This window comes from Somniosus microcephalus, unplaced genomic scaffold (assembly GCF_052327205.1).
Source record: "Somniosus microcephalus isolate GS21.2 unplaced genomic scaffold, FLI_Smic_1.0 unresolved_chr9, whole genome shotgun sequence".
In the NCBI taxonomy this organism is placed as follows: Eukaryota; Metazoa; Chordata; class Chondrichthyes; order Squaliformes; family Somniosidae; genus Somniosus; species Somniosus microcephalus.
Window position 1 is genome coordinate 13,965,362 of NW_028225187.1, and position 17,936 is coordinate 13,983,297.

Consider the following 17,936-nt stretch of genomic DNA (forward strand, 5'->3'; position numbering starts at 1 on the left):
GAGTATAAGCCCAATCGTCCCAATCTCTCCTCATATGTCATTCCTGCCATCCCAGGTATCAGCCTGGTGAATCTTCGCTGCACTCCCTCCATGGCAAGAACGTCCTTCCTCAGGTAAGGCGACCAAAACTGCACACAATACTCAAGGTGCGGTCTCACCAAGACCCTGTACAACTGCAGCAAGACATCCTTGTTCCTGTACTCAAACCCTCTCGCTACGAAGGCCAACATACCATTTGCCTTCTTAACTGTCTGCTGCACCTGCATGCTTACCTTCAGCGACTGGTGCACAAGGACACCCAGGTCTCTTTGCACTTCCCCTTCTCCCAATCTATTGCCGTTCAGATAATAATCTGCCTTCCTGTTTTTGCCACCAAAGTGGATAACCTCACATTTATCCAGATTATAGTGCATTTGCCATGTTTCTGCCCAATCACCCAACCTGTACAAATCGTACTGGAGTTTCATGACATCCTCCTCACAGCACACACGCCCACCCAGCTTTGTGTCGTCTGCAAATTTGGAGATATTACATCCAATTCCCTCGTCCAGATCATTAATATATATTGAGAACAGCTGGGGTATTAGGACCGATCCTTGCGGTACCCCACTAGTCACTGCCTGCCACTCGGAAAACAACCCGTTTATTCCAACTCTTTGCTTTCCGTCCGCCAACCAGTTCTCTATCCAAGTCAATACCTTGCCCCCAATCCCATGTGCCTTAACTTTACACGCTAATCTCTTATGCGGGACCTTATCGAAAGCCTTCTGAAAGTCCAAATACACCACATCCACTGGTTCTCCCTTATCTATTCTACCAGTTACATCCTCAAAAAATTCCAGTAGATTAGTCAAGCATGATTTACCTTTTGTAAATCCATGTTGACTTTGTCCGATCCTGTCACTGTTTTCCAAGTGCTCTGCTATTACATCTTTTATAATGGACTCTAGCATTTTCCCCACTACCGATGTCAGGCTTACCGGTCTGTAATTCCCCGTTTTCTCTCTACCACCATTTTTGAATAGTGGGGTAACATTAGCTACCCTCCAATCCATGGGTACTGTTCCAGAGTCTATCATAGAGTCATAGAGTTTTACAGCACAGAGAGAGGCCCTTCAGCCCATCGTGTCCGCGCCGGCCATCAAGCCCTGTCTAATCTAATCCCATTTTCCAGCACTTGGTCCGTAGCCTTGTATGCAATGGCGTTTCAAGTGCTCATCCAAATGCTTCTTGAATGTTGTGAGGGTTCCTGCCTCTACCACCCTTTCAGGCAGTGAGTTGATTCCAACCACCCTCTGGGTGAAAAAGTTCCTCCTCAAATCCCCTCTAAATGTCCTGCCCCTTACCCTGAATCTATGCCCCCTTGTTATTGACCCCCCTACTAAGGGGAAAAGTTCCTCTTTATCTACCCTATCTATGCCCCTCATCATTTTGTACACCTCAATCAGGTCCCCTCTCAGCCTTCTTTGCTCCAATGAAAACAACCCCAGCCTGTTTAGTCTTTCTTCATAGCTGAGGCGCTCCATCCCAGGTAACATCCTGGTGAATCTTCTCTGCACCCTCTCCAATGTAATCACATCCTTCCTATAGTGAGGTGACCAGAACTGCACACAGTACTCCAGCTGTGGTATCGAGTTCTGAAAGATGACCAGCAATGCATCTACTATTTCTATAAGCTCACCTCTCATTCTTCTAAACTCCAATCAGTATCGGCTCAACCTTTCACCATAAGACAACCCCTTCATCTCCGGAATCAACCTCGTGAACCTTCTCTGAACTGCCTCCAATGCAAATATATCCCTCCTTAAATAAGGAGACCAAAACTGTACACAGTGCTCCAGGTGTGGTCTCGCCAACGCCCTGTAAATCAGTGCCCTCTGGTTATTGGCCCTTCTGCTAAGTGAAATAGGTCCTTCCTATCCACTCTATCCAGGCCCCTCATAACTCTATACACCTCAATTAAATCTCCCCTCAGCCTCCTCTGCTCCAAAGAAAACAACGCTCAGCCTCTCCAATCTTTCCTCATTGCTAAAATTCCCCAGCCCAGGCAACATCCTCGTAAATCTCCTCTGCACCCTCTCTAGTGCAATCACATCCTTCCTGTAATGTGGTGACCAGAACTGCACGCAGTACTCTAGCTGAGGCCTAACTAGTGTTTTATACAGTTGAAGCATAAACCCCCCCTGCTCTTATATTCTATGTCACGGCTAATAAAGGCAAGTATCCCATATGCCTTCTTAACCACCTTATCTACCTGGCCTGCTACCTTCAGGGATCTGTGGACCTGCACTCCAAGGTGTTATGTCTGACATTGGTGATAGGTACTCAATTGCCTTGGCCTGAGCACATGGAGTTTGATAATGCTGTTATCATTGTATTGTGTCTGACATTGGATATAGGTATTCGATTGCTTTTGCCGGAGAGAGTGTGTTTGGATCAGCCGTTAAAAGCAACATGAACCGAGCTCTGCATACGGCCTCTGGATTATCTTTGCAAACGCAACACAAGGTCCTTCTGTTCCTCGACACTTCTCAGTGCCCTGCCATTTATAGTGTATTCCCTCGCCTTGTTAGCCCTTCCCAAATGCATTACCTCACACTTCTCCAGGTTGAATTCCATAGGAGAGAGGAGGCTGGGGATAAAGCTCGTTAAAATTATTACTCACAATATACAGCAGGTCCACACGAGCCTCCTCCCACCACTCTTCATCTCACCCTATCAGCATATCGTTCTATTCCCTTCTCCCTCGTGTGTTTATCCAGCTTCCCCTTAAAGGCATCTCTGCTATTCACCTCAACCACTCCCTGTGGCAGCGAGTTCCACATTCTCGCCACTCTCTGGGTAAAGAAGTTTCTCCTGAATTCCCGATTGGATTTATTAGTGACTGTCTTATATTGATGGCCCCTAGTTCTGGTCTTCCCCACAAGTGGAAACATCTTCTCTACGTCTACCCTATCGAACTCTTTCATAATCTTAAAGACCTCGATCAGTTCACCCCTCAGCCTTCTCTTTTCTAGAGAACAGAGCCCCAGCCTGTTTAATCTTCCCTGACAGGAATAACCTCGCAGTCCTGGTTTCAACCGTGTAAATCTTTTTCACACCTTCTCCAGTGTCTCTACATCCTTTTTATATGATGGAGACCAGGACTGTGCACAGTGATCCAAGTGTGGTCTAACCAAGGTATATGGAGACCAGAACTGTGCACAGTGCTCCAAGTGTGATCTAACCAAGGTATATGGAGACCAGAACTGTGCACAGTGCTCCAAGTGTGGTCTAACCAAGGTATATGGGGACCAGAACTGTGCACAGTGCTCCAAGTGTGGTCTAACCAAGGTATATGGGGACCAGAACTGTGCACAGTGCTCCAAGTGTGGTCTAAGCAAGGGATATAGAGACCAGAACTGTGCACAGTGCTCCAAGTGTGGTCTAACCAAGGTATATGGAGACCAGGACTGTGCACAGTGATCCAAGTGTGGTCTAACCAAGGTATATGGAGACCAGAACTGTGCACAGTGCTCCAAGTGTGATCTAACCAAGGTATATGGAGACCAGAACTGTGCACAGTGCTCCAAGTGTGGTCTAACCAAGGTATATGGGGACCAGAACTGTGCAGAGTGCTCCAAGTGTGGTCTAACCAAGGTATATGGGGACCAGAACTGTGCACAGTGCTCCAAGTGTGGTCTAAGCAAGGGATATAGAGACCAGAACTGTGCACAGTGCTCCAAGTGTGGTCTAAGCAAGGGATATAGAGACCAGAACTGTGCACAGTGTTCCAAGTGTGGTCTAAGCAAGGGATATAGAGACCAGAACTGTGCACAGTGCTCCAAGTGTGGTCTAACCAAGGTATATGGAGACCACAACTGTGCACAGTGCTCCAAGTGTGGTCTAACCAAGGTATATGGAGACCAGAACTGTGCACAGTGCTCCAAGTGTGGTCTAACCAAGGGATATAGAGACCAGAACTGTGCACAGTGCTCCAAGTGTGGTCTAACCAAGGTATATGGAGACCAGGACTGTGCACAGTGCTCCAAGTGTGGTCTAACCAAGGTATATGGGGACCAGAACTGTGCACAGTGCTCCAAGTGTGGTCTAACCAAGGTATATGGAGACCAGGACTGTGCACAGTGCACCAGGTGTGGTCTAACCAAGGTATATGGAGACCAGGACTGTGCACAGTGCTCCAAGTGTGGTCTAACCAAGGTATACGGAGACCAGAACTGTGCACAGTGCTCCAAGTGTGGTCTAACCAAGGTATATGGGGACCAGAACTGTGCAGAGTGCTCCAAGTGTGGTCTAACCAAGGTATATGGGGACCAGAACTGTGCACAGTGCTCCAAGTGTGGTCTAAGCAAGGGATATAGAGACCAGAACTGTGCACAGTGCTCCAAGTGTGGTCTAAGCAAGGGATGTAGAGACCAGAACTGTGCACAGTGTTCCAAGTGTGGTCTAAGCAAGGGATATAGAGACCAGAACTGTGCACAGTGCTCCAAGTGTGGTCTAACCAAGGTATATGGAGACCACAACTGTGCACAGTGCTCCAAGTGTGGTCTAACCAAGGTATATGGAGACCAGAACTGTGCACAGTGCTCCAAGTGTGGTCTAACCAAGGGATATAGAGACCAGAACTGTGCACAGTGCTCCAAGTGTGGTCTAACCAAGGTATATGGAGACCAGGACTGTGCACAGTGCTCCAAGTGTGGTCTAACCAAGGTATATGGGGACCAGAACTGTGCACAGTGCTCCAAGTGTGGTCTAACCAAGGTATATGGAGACCAGGACTGTGCACAGTGCTCCAGGTGTGGTCTAACCAAGGTATATGGAGACCAGGACTGTGCACAGTGCTCCAAGTGTGGTCTAACCAAGGTATACGGAGACCAGAACTGTGCACAGTGCTCCAAGTGTGGTCTAACCAAGGTATATGGGGACCAGAACTGTGCACAGTGCTCCAAGTGTGGTCTAAGCAAGGGATATAGAGACCAGAACTGTGCACAGTGCTCCAAGTGTGGTCTAAGCAAGGGATATAGAGACCAGAACTGTGCACAGTGCTCCAAGTGTGGTCTACGCAAGGGATATAGAGACCAGAACTGTGCACAGTGCTCCAAGTGTGGTCTAAGCAAGGGATATAGAGACCAGAACTGTGCACAGTGCTCCAAGTGTGGTCTAACCAAGGTATATGGAGACCAGAACTGTGCACAGTGCTCCAAGTGTGGTCTAACCAAGGTATGTGGAGACCAGAACTGTGCACAGTGCTCCAAGTGTGGTCTAACCAAGGCATATGGAGACCAGAACTGTGCACAGTGCTCCAAGTGTGGTCTAACCACGGTATATGGAGACCAGAACTGTGCACAGTGCTCCAAGTGTGGTCTAACCAAGGTATACGGAGACCAGAACTGTGCACAGTGCTCCAAGTGTGGTCTAACCAAGGTATATGGAGACCAGAGCTCTGCACAGTGCTCCAAGTGTGGTCTAACCAAGCAATATGGAGACCAGGACTGTGCACAGTGCTCCAAGTGTGGTCTAACCAAGGTATATGGAGACCAGAACTGTGCACAGTGCTCCAAGTGTGGTCGAACCAAGGGATATGGAGACCAGGACTGTGCACAATGCTCCAAGTGTGGTCTAACCAAGGTATACAGTGACCAGAACTGTGCACAGTGCACCAAGTGTGGTCTAACCAAGGTATATGGAGACCACAACTGTGCACAGTGCTCCAAGTGTGGTCTAACCAAGGCATATGGAGACCAGAACTGTGCACAGTGCTCCAAGTGTGGCCTAACCAGGGTATATGGGGACCAGAACTGTGCACAGTGCTCCAAGTGTGGTCTAACCAAGGTATATGGAGACCACAACTGTGCACAGTGCTCCAAGTGTGGTCTAACCAAGGTATATGGAGAGCAGAACTGTGCACGGTGCTCCAAGTGTGGTCTAACCAAGGCATATGGAGACCAGGACTGTGCACAGTGTTCCAAGTGTGGTCTAACCAAGGTATACGGAGTCCAGAACTGTGCACAGTGCTCTAAGTGTGGTCTAACCAAGGTATACAGTGACCAGAACTGTGCACAGTGCTCCAAGTGTGGTCTAACCAAGGCATATGGAGACCTGAACTGTGCACAGTGCTTCAAGTGTGGTCTAATCAAGGTATATGGAGACCAGCACTGTTCACAGTGCTCCAAGGGTGGTCTAACCCAGATATATAGAAACATAGAAGATAGGAGCAGGAGTAGGCCATTCGGCCCCTCGAGTCTGCTCCGCTATTCAATGTGATCATGGCTGATCATCCAAGTTCAGTACCCGCTCTATGCTTTCTCCCCGTACCCCTTGATCCCTTTAGCCTTAAGAAATATATTCAACTCCTTCTTGAACATACTTAATGAATTGGCCTCCACTGCCTTCTGTGGTAGGAAATTCCACAGATTCATCACTCTCTGGGTGAAGAATTTCCTCCTCATTTCTGTCCTAAAAGGCCTACCCCTTATCCTTCGACTGTGACCCCTGGTTCTGGATTCCCCGACCATCGAGAACATCCTCCCTGCATCTAGTCTGTCCAGTCCTGCCAGAATTTTATAAGTTTAAATGAGAGCCCCTATCATTCTTCTAAACTCCAGCGAGTACAAGCCCAATCGTCCCAGTCTCTCCTCATACGTCATTCCTGCCATCCCAGGTATCAGCCTGGTGAATCTTCGCTGAACTCCTTCCATGGCAAGAACATCCTTCCTCAGATAAGGCGACCAAAACTGCACACAATACTGAAGATGTGGTCTCACCAAGGACCTGTACAACTGCAGCAAGACATCCTTGCTCCTGTACTCGAACCCTCTCGCTACGAAGGCCAACATACCATTTGGAGACCAAAACTGTGCACATTGATCCAAGTGTGGTCTAACCCAGGTATATGGAGACCAGGACCATGCACAGTGCTCCAAGTGTGGTCTAACCCAGGTATATGGAGACCTGAACTGTGCACAGTGCTCCAGGTGTGGTCTATCCAAGGGATATGGAGACCAGAACTGTGCACAGTGCTCCAAGTGTGGTCTAACCCAGGTATATGGAGACCAGGACAGTGCACAGTGCTCCAAGTGTGGTCTAACCCATGTATATGGAGACCTGAACTGTGCACAGTGCTCCAGGTGTGGTCTAACAAAGGTATATGGAGACCAGAACTGTGCACAGTGCTCCAAGTATGGCCTAACCCAGGTATATGGAGCCCAAAACTGTGCACAGTGCTCCAAGTGTAGTCCAACCAAGGGATATGGAGACCAGGACTGCACAGTGCTCCAAGTGCAGTCTAAGCAAGGTATATGGAGACCTGAACTGTGCACAGTGCTCCAAGTGTGGATTAACCAAGGGATATGGAGACCAGAATTGTGCACAGTGCTCCAAGTGTAGTCTAACCAAGGTATATGGAGACCTGAACTGTGCACAGTGCTCCAAGTTTGGGCTAACCCAGGTATATGGAGACCAGAACTGTGTACAGTGCTCCAAGTGTGGTCTAACCAAGGTATATGGAGACCAGAACTGTGCACAGTGCTCCAAGTGTGGTCTAACCAAGGTATATGGAGATCTGAACTGTGCACAGTGCTCCAAGTGTGGTCTAACCCAGCTATATGGAGCCCAAAACTGTGCACAGTGCTCCAAGTGTGGTCTAACCAAGGGATATGGAGACCAGGACTGTGCACAGTGCTCCAAATGTGGTCTAACCCAGGTATATGGAGACCAGAACTGTGCATAGTGCTCCAAGTGTAGTCTAAGCAAGGTTTATGGAGACCTGAACTGTGCACAGAGCTCCAAGTGTGGATTAACCAAGGGATATGGAGACCAGGGCTGTGCACAGTGCTCCAAGTGCAGTCTAACCAAGGGAAATAGAGACCAGAACACTGCACAGTGCTCCAAGTGTGGTCTAACCAAGGTATATGGAGACCAGAACTGTGCACAGTGCTCCAAGTGTGGTCTAACCAAGGCATATGGAAACCAGAACTGTGCATGGTGCTCCAAGTGTGGTCTAAGCAAGGGATATGTAGGCCAGAACTGTGCACAGTGCTCCAAGTGTGGTCTAACCAAGGTATATGGAGACCAGAACTGTGCACAGTGCTCCAAGTGTGGTCTAACCAAGGTATATGGAGACCAGAACTGTGCAGTGCTCCAAGTGTGGTCTAACCAAAATATATGGAGACCGGAACTGTGCACAGTGCTCCAAGTGTGGCCTAACCAAGGGATATGGAGACTAGAACTGTGCTCAGCGCTGCAAGTGTGGTCTAACCAAGGTATATGGAGACCAGAACTGTGCACAGTGCTCCAAGTGTGGTCTAACCAAGGTATATGGAGACCAGAACAGTGCACAGTGCTCCAAGTGTGGTCTAACCAAGGTATATGGAGACCAGAACTGTGCACGGTGCTCCAAGTGTGGTCTAACCAAGGTATATGGAGACCGGAACTGTGCACAGTGCTCCAAGTGTGGTCTAACCAAGGTATATGGAGACCAGAACTGTGCACGGTGCTCCAAGTGTGGTCTAAGCCAGTTATATGAAGACCAGAACTGTGCACAGTGCTCCAAGTGTGGTCTAATCAAGGTTTATGGAGACCAGAGCTGTGCACAGTGCTGCAAGTGTGGTCTAACCAAGGGATATGGCGACCAGAACTGTGCACAGTGCTCCAAGTGTCGTCGAACCAAGGTATATGGAGACCAGAACTGTGCACAGTACTCAAAGTGTCGTTTAATCAAGGTATGTGGAGACCAGAACTGTGCACAGTGCTCCAAGTGTGATCTAAACAAGGTATATGGAGACCAGAACTGTGCACAATGCTCCAAGTATGGTCTAACCAAGGTATATGGAGACCAGGACTGTGCACAGTGCTCCAAGAGTGGTCTAATCAAGGTATATGGAGACCAGAACTGTGCACAGTGCTCCAAGTGTGGTCTAACCAAGGTATCTGGAGACCAGAACTGTGCACAGTGCTCCAAGTGAGGTCTAATCAAGGTATGTGGAGACCAGAACTGTGCACAGTGCTCCAAGTGTGATCTAAACAAGGTATATGGAGACCAGAACTGTGCACAGTGCTCCAAGTGTGGTCCAACAAAGGTATCTGGAGACCGGGACTGTGCACAGTGCTGCAAGTGTGGTCTAACCAAGGGATATGGAGACCAGAACTGTGCACAGTGCTCCAAGTGTGGTCTAACCAAGGTATATGGAGACCAGAACTGTGCACAGTGCTCCAAGTGTGGTCAAACCAAGGTATGTGGAGACCAGAACTGTGCACAGTGCTTCAAGTGTGGTCTAACCAAGGCATATGGTGACCAGAACTGTGCACAATGCTCCAAGTGTGGTCTAACCAAGGTATACAGAGACCAGAACTGTGCACAGTGCTCCAAGTGTGGTCTAACCAAGGCATATGGAGACCAGAACTCTGCACAGTGCTCCAAGTGTGGTCTAACCAAGGGATATGGAGACCAGGACTGTGCACAGTGCTCCAAGTGTGGTCTAACCAAGGTATATGGAGACCAGGGCTGTGCACAGTGTTCCAAGTGTGGTCTAACCAAGGTATACGGAGACCTGAACTGTGCACAGTGCTTCAAGTGTGGTCTAATCAAGGTATATGGAGACCAGCACTGTTCACAGTGCTCCAAGTGTGGTCTAACCCAGATATATAGAAACATAGAAGATAGGAGCAGGAGTAGGCCATTCGGCCCCTCGAGTCTGCTCCGCTATTCAATGTGATCATGGCTGATCATTCAAGTTCAGTACCCGCTCCATGCTTTCTCCCCATACCCCTTGATCCCTTTAGTCTTAAGAAATATATTCAACTCCTTCTTGAACATACTTAATGAATTGGCCTCTGCTGCCTTCTGTGGTAGAGAATTCCACAGATTCATCACTCTCTGGGTGAAGAATTTCCTCCTCATTTCTGTCCTAAAAGGCCTACCCCTTATCCTTCGACTGTGACCCCTGGTTCTGGATTCCCCGACCATCGAGAACATCCTCCCTGCATGTAGTCTGTCCAGTCCTGCCAGAATTTTATAAGTTTCAATGAGAGCCCCTATCATTCTTCTAAACTCCAGCGAGTACAAGCCCAATCGTCCCAGTCTCTCCTCATACGTCATTCCTGCCATCCCAGGTATCAGCCTGGTGAATCTTCGCTGAACTCCTTCCATGGCAAGAACATCCTTCCTCAGATAAGGCGACCAAAACTGCACACAATACTGAAGATGTGGTCTCACCAAGGACCTGTACAACTGCAGCAAGACATCCTTGCTCCTGTACACGAACCTTCTCGCTACGAAGGCCAACATACCATTTGGAGACCAAAACTGTGCACATTGATCCAAGTGTGGTCTAACCCAGGTATATGGAGACCAGGACCATGCACATTGCTCCAAGTGTGGTCTAACCCAGGTATATGGAGACCTGAACTGTGCACAGTGCTTCAGGTGTGGTCTAACCAAGGTATATGGAGACCAGAACTGTGCACAGTGCTCCAAGTGTGGTCTAACCAACGTATATGGAGACCTGAACTGTGCACAGTGCTCCAAGTATGGTCTAACCCAGGTATATGGAGCCCAAAACTGTGCACAATGCTCCAAGTGTAGTCTAACCAAGGGATATGGAGACCAGGACTGTGCACAGTGCTCCAAGTGTGGTCTAACCAAGGTATATGGAGACCAGAACTGTGCACAGTGCTCCAAGTGTGGTCTAACCAAGGGATATGGAGACCAGGACTGTGCACAGTGCTCCAAGTGCAGTCTAACCAAGGGATATGGAGACCAGAACACTGCACAGTGCTCCAAGTGTGGTCTAACCAAGGTATATGGAGACCAGAACTGTGCACGGTGCTCCAAGTGTGGTCTAACCAAGGCATATGGAGACCAGAACTGTGCATGGTGCTCCAAGTGTGGTCTAAGCAAGGGATATGTAGACCAGAACTGTGCACAGTGCTCCAAGTGTGGTCTAACCATGGTATATGGAGACCAGAGCTGTGCACAGTGCTGCAAGTGTGGTCTAACCAAGGGATATGGCGACCAGAACTGTGCACAGTGCTCCAAGTGTCGTCGAACCAAGGTATATGGAGACCAGAACTGTGCACAGTACTCAAAGTGTCGTTTAATCAAGGTATGTGGAGACCAGAACTGTGCACAGTGCTCCAAGTGTGATCTAAACAAGGTATATGGAGACCAGAACTGTGCACAATGCTCCAAGTATGGTCTAACCAAGGTATATGGAGACCAGGACTGTGCACAGTGCTCCAAGAGTGGTCTAATCAAGGTATATGGAGACCAGAACTGTGCACAGTGCTCCAAGTGTGGTCTAACCAAGGTATCTGGAGACCAGAACTGTGCACAGTGCTCCAAGTGTGGTCTAATCAAGGTATGTGGAGACCAGAACTGTGCACAGTGCTCCAAGTGTGATCTAAACAAGGTATATGGAGACCAGAACTGTGCACAGTGCTCCAAGTGTGGTCCAACAAAGGTATCTGGAGACCGGGACTGTGCACAGTGCTGCAAGTGTGGTCTAACCAAGGGATATGGAGACCAGAACTGTGCACAGTGCTCCAAGTGTGGTCTAACCAAGGTATATGGAGACCAGAACTGTGCACAGTGCTCCAAGTGTGGTCAAACCAAGGTATGTGGAGACCAGAACTGTGCACAGTGCTTCAAGTGTGGTCTAACCAAGGCATATGGTGACCAGAACTGTGCACAATGCTCCAAGTGTGGTCTAACCAAGGTATACAGAGACCAGAACTGTGCACAGTGCTCCAAGTGTGGTCTAACCAAGGCATATGGAGACCAGAACTCTGCACAGTGCTCCAAGTGTGGTCTAACCAAGGGATATGGAGACCAGGACTGTGCACAGTGCTCCAAGTGTGGTCTAACCAAGGTATATGGAGACCAGGGCTGTGCACAGTGTTCCAAGTGTGGTCTAACCAAGGTATACGGAGACCTGAACTGTGCACAGTGCTTCAAGTGTGGTCTAATCAAGGTATATGGAGACCAGCACTGTTCACAGTGCTCCAAGTGTGGTCTAACCCAGATATATAGAAACATAGAAGATAGGAGCAGGAGTAGGCCATTCGGCCCCTCGAGTCTGCTCCGCTATTCAATGTGATCATGGCTGATCATTCAAGTTCAGTACCCGCTCCATGCTTTCTCCCCATACCCCTTGATCCCTTTAGTCTTAAGAAATATATTCAACTCCTTCTTGAACATACTTAATGAATTGGCCTCTGCTGCCTTCTGTGGTAGAGAATTCCACAGATTCATCACTCTCTGGGTGAAGAATTTCCTCCTCATTTCTGTCCTAAAAGGCCTACCCCTTATCCTTCGACTGTGACCCCTGGTTCTGGATTCCCCGACCATCGAGAACATCCTCCCTGCATGTAGTCTGTCCAGTACTGCCAGAATTTTATAAGTTTCAATGAGAGCCCCTATCATTCTTCTAAACTCCAGCGAGTACAAGCCCAATCGTCCCAGTCTCTCCTCATACGTCATTCCTGCCATCCCAGGTATCAGCCTGGTGAATCTTCGCTGAACTCCTTCCATGGCAAGAACATCCTTCCTCAGATAAGGCGACCAAAACTGCACACAATACTGAAGATGTGGTCTCACCAAGGACCTGTACAACTGCAGCAAGACATCCTTGCTCCTGTACACGAACCTTCTCGCTACGAAGGCCAACATACCATTTGGAGACCAAAACTGTGCACATTGATCCAAGTGTGGTCTAACCCAGGTATATGGAGACCAGGACCATGCACATTGCTCCAAGTGTGGTCTAACCCAGGTATATGGAGACCTGAACTGTGCACAGTGCTTCAGGTGTGGTCTAACCAAGGTATATGGAGACCAGAACTGTGCACAGTGCTCCAAGTGTGGTCTAACCAACGTATATGGAGACCTGAACTGTGCACAGTGCTCCAAGTATGGTCTAACCCAGGTATATGGAGCCCAAAACTGTGCACAATGCTCCAAGTGTAGTCTAACCAAGGGATATGGAGACCAGGACTGTGCACAGTGCTCCAAGTGTGGTCTAACCAAGGTATATGGAGACCAGAACTGTGCACAGTGCTCCAAGTGTGGTCTAACCAAGGGATATGGAGACCAGGACTGTGCACAGTGCTCCAAGTGCAGTCTAACCAAGGGATATGGAGACCAGAACACTGCACAGTGCTCCAAGTGTGGTCTAACCAAGGTATATGGAGACCAGAACTGTGCACGGTGCTCCAAGTGTGGTCTAACCAAGGCATATGGAGACCAGAACTGTGCATGGTGCTCCAAGTGTGGTCTAAGCAAGGGATATGTAGACCAGAACTGTGCACAGTGCTCCAAGTGTGGTCTAACCATGGTATATGGAGACCAGGACTGTGCACAGTGCTCCAAGTGTGGTCTAACCAAGGTATATGGAGACCAGAACTGTGCAGTGCTCCAAGTGTGGCCTAACCAAAATACATGGAGACCGGAACTGTGCACAATGCTCCAAGTGTGGCCTAACCAAGGGATATGGAGACCAGAACTGTGCTCAGTGCTGCAAGTGTGGTCTAACCAAGGCATATGGAGACCAGAACTGTGCACAGTGCTCCAAGTGTGGTCTAACCAAGGTATATGGAGACCAGAACGGTGCACGGTGCTCCAAGTGTGGTCTAACAAGGTATATGGAGACCAGAACTGTGCACAGTGCTCCAAGTGTGGTCTAACCAAGGTATATGGAGACCAGAACAGTGCACAGTGCTCCAAGTGTGGTCTAACCAAGTTATATGGAGACCAGAACTGTGCACAGTGCTCCAAGTGTGGTCTAAGCAAGTTATATGAAGACCAGAACTGTGCACAGTGCTCCAAGTGTGGTCTAACCAAGGCATATGGAGACCAGAACTGTGCACAGTGCTCCAAGTGTGGTCTAACCAGGGTATATGGGGACCAGAACTGTGCACAGTGCTCCAAGTCTGGTCTAACCAAGGTATAGGGAAACCACAACTGTGCACAGTGCTCCAAGTGTGGTCTAACCAAGGTATATGGAGACCAGAACTGTGCACAGTGCTCCAAGTGTGGTCAAACCAAGGTATGTGGAGACCAGAACTGTGCACAGTGCTTCAAGTGTGGTCTAATCAAGGCATATGGAGACCAGAACTGTGCACAATGCTCCAAGTGTGGTCTAACCAAGGTATACGGAGACCAGAACTGTGCACAGTGCTCCAAGTGCGGTCTAACCAAGGTATATGGAGACCAGAACTCTGCACAGTGCTCCAAGTGTGGTCTAACCAAGGGATATGGAGACCAGGACTGTGCACAGTGCTCCAAGTGTGGTCTAACCAAGGTATATGGAGACCAGGACTGTGCACAGTGTTCCAAGTGTGGTCTAACCAAGGTATACGGAGACCAGAACTGTGCACAGTGCTCCAAGTGTGGTCTAACCAAGGTATATGGAGACCGGGACTGTGCACAATGCTCCAAGTGTGGTCTAACCAAGGTATATGGAGACCAGAACTGTGCACAGTGCTACAAGTGTGGTCTAACCAAGGTATATGGAGACCGGGACTGTGCACAGTGCTCCAAATGTGGTCTAACCAAGGGATATGGAGACCAGAACTGTGCACAGTGCTCCAAGTGTGGTCTAACCAAGGTATATGGAGACCAGAACTGTGCACAATGCTCCAAGTGTGGTCTAAACAAGGTATACGGAGACCAGAACTGTGCACAGTGCTCCAAGTGTGGTCTAACCAAGGTATATGGAGACCGGAACTCTGCACAGTGCTCCAAGTGTGGTCTAAGCAAGGGATATGGAGACCAGGACTGTGCACAATGCTCCAAGTGTGGTCAAACCAAGGTATATGAGGACCAGGACTGTGCACAGTGCTCCAAGTGTGGTCTAACCAAGGTATACAGTGACCAGAACTGTGCACAGTGCTCCAAGTGTGGTCTAACCAAGGCATCTGGAGACCTGAACTGTGCACAGTGCTTCAAGTGTGGTCTAACCATGGTATATGGAGACCAGGACTGTGCACAGTGCTCCAAGTGTGGTCTAATCAAGGTATATGGAGACCAGCACTGTTCATAGTGCTCCAAGTGTGGTCTAACCCAGGTATATGGAGGCCAGAATTGTGCACAGTGCTCCAAGTGTCGTCTAACCAAGGTATATGGAGACCTGAACTGTGCACAGTGCTCCAAGTTTGGGCTAACCCAGGTATATGGAGACCAGAACTGTGTACAGTGCTCCAAGTGTGGTCTAACCAAGGTATATGGAGACCAGAACTGTGCACATTGCTCCAAGTGTGGTCTAACCAAGGGATATGGAGACCAGGACTGTGCACAGTGCTCCAAGTGAGGTCTAACCCAGGTATATGGAGACCAGAACTGTGCATAGTGCTCCAAGTGTAGTCTAAGCAAGGTTTATGGAGACCTGAACTGTGCACAGTGCTCCAAGTGTGGATTAACCAAGGTATATGGTGACCAGGACTGTGCACAGTGCTCCAAGTGCAGTCTAACCAAGGGATATGGAGACCAGAACACTGCATAGTGCTCCAAGTGTGGTCTAACCAAGGTATGTGGAGACCAGAACTGTGCACGATGCTCCAAGTGTGGTCTAAGCAAGGGATATGTAGACCAGAACTGTGCACAGTGCTCCAAGTGTGGTCTAACCATGGTATATGGAGACCAGGACTGTGCACAGTGCTCCAAGTGTGGTCTAACCAAGGTATATGGAGACCAGAACTGTGCAATGCTCCAAGTGTGGTCTAACCAAAATATATGGAGACCGGAACTGTGCACAGTGCTCCAAGTGTGGCCTAACCAAGGGATATGGAGACCAGAACTGTGCTCAGTGCTGCAAGTGTGGTCTAACCAAGGCATATGGAGACCAGAACTATGCACAGTGCTCCAAGTGTGGTCTAACCAAGGTATATGGAGACCAGAACGGTGCACGGTGCTCCAAGTGTGGTCTAACTAAGGTATATGGAGACCAGTACTGTGCACAGTGCTCCAAGTGTGGTCTAACCAAGGTATATGGAGACCAGAACAGTGCAAAGTGCTCCAAGTGTGGTCTAACCAAGGTATATGGAGACCAGAACTGTGCACGGTGCTCCAAGTGTGGTCTAACCAAGGTATATGGAGACCAGAACAGTGCACAGTGCTCCAAGTGTGATCTAACCAAGTTATATGGAGACCAGAACTGTGCACAGTGCTCCAAGTGTGGTCTAAGCAAGTTATATGAAGACCAGAACTGTGCACAGTGCTCCAAGTGTGGTCTAACCAAGGCATATGGAGACGAGAACTGTGCACAGTGCTCCAAGTGTGGTCTAACCAGGGTATATGGGGACCAGAACTGTGCACAGTGCTCCAAATCTGGTCTAACCAAGGTATATGGAGACCACAACTGTGCACAGTGCTCCAAGTGTGGTCTAACCAAGGTGTATGGAGACCAGAACTGTGCACGGTGCTCCAAGTGTGGTCTAACCAAGGTATATGGAGACCAGGACTGTGCACAGTGTTCCACGTGTGGTCTAACCAAGGTATACGGAGACCAGAACTGTGCACAGTGCTCCAAGTGTGGCCTAACCAAGGTATATGGAGACCAGAACTGTGCACAGTGCTCCAAGTGTGGTCTAACCAAGGTATACGGAGACCAGAACTGTGCACAGTGCTCCAAGTGTGGTCTAACCAAGGTATACAGTGACCAGAACTGTGCACAGTGCTCCAAGTGTGGTCTAACCAAGGCATATGGAGACCTGAACTGTGCACAGTGCTTCAAGTGTGGTCTAACCAAGGTATATGGAAACCAGAACTGTGCACAGTGCTCCAAGTGTGGTCTAACCAAGGTATACGGAGACCAGAACTGCGCACAGTGCTCCAAGTGTGGTCTAACCAAGGTATATGGAGACCAGGACTGTGCACAGTGCTCCAAGTGTGGTCTAACCAAGGTATACGGAGACCAGAACTGTACACAGTGCTCCAAGTGTGGTCTAACCAAGGTATACAGAGACCGGAACTGTGCACAGTGCTCCAAGTGTGGTCTAACCCAGGTATATTGAGACCAGAACTGTGCACAGTGCTCAAAGTGTGGTCTGACCAAGGTTTATTGAGACCAGAACTGTGCACAGTGCTCCAAGTGTGGTCTAACCAAGGTATACGGAGACCAGAACTGTGCACAGTGCTCCAAGTGTGGTCTAACCAAGGTTTATTGAGACCAGAACTGTGCACAGTGCTCCAAGTGTGGTCTAACCAAGGTATATGGAGACCAGGACTGTGCACAGTGCTCTAAGTGTGGTCTAACCAAGGTATACGGAGACCAGAACTGTGCACAGTGCTTCAAGTGTGGTCTAACCAAGGCATATGGAGACCATGACTGTGCACAGTGCTCCAAGTGTGGTCTAACCCAGGTATATGGAGACCAGAACTGTGCACAGTGCTCCAAGTGTGGTCTAACCCAGGTATATGGAGACCAGAACTGTGCACAGTGCTCCAAGTGTGGTCTAACCAAGGTATATGGAGACCAGAACTGTGCAGTGCTCCAAGTGTGGTCTAACCAAGGTATACAGTGACCAGAACTGTGCACAGTGCTCCAAGTGTGGTCTAACCAAGGCATATGGAGACCTGAACTGTGCACAGTGCTTCAAGTGTGGTCTAATCAAGGTATATGGAGACCAGCACTGTTCACAGTGCTCCAAGTGTGGTCTAACCCAGATATATAGAAACATAGAAGATAGGAGCAGGAGTAGGCCATTTGGCCCCTCGAGTCTGCTCCGCTATTCAATGTGATCATGGCTGATCATCCAAGTTCAGTTCCCGCTCCATGCTTTCTCCCCGTACCCCTTGATCCCTTTAGCCTTAAGAAATATATTCAACTCCTTCTTGAACATACTTAATGAATTGGCCTCTACTGCCTTCTGTGGTAGAGAATTTCACAGATTCATCACTCTCTGGGTGAAGAATTTCCTCCTCATTTCTGTCCTAAAAGGCC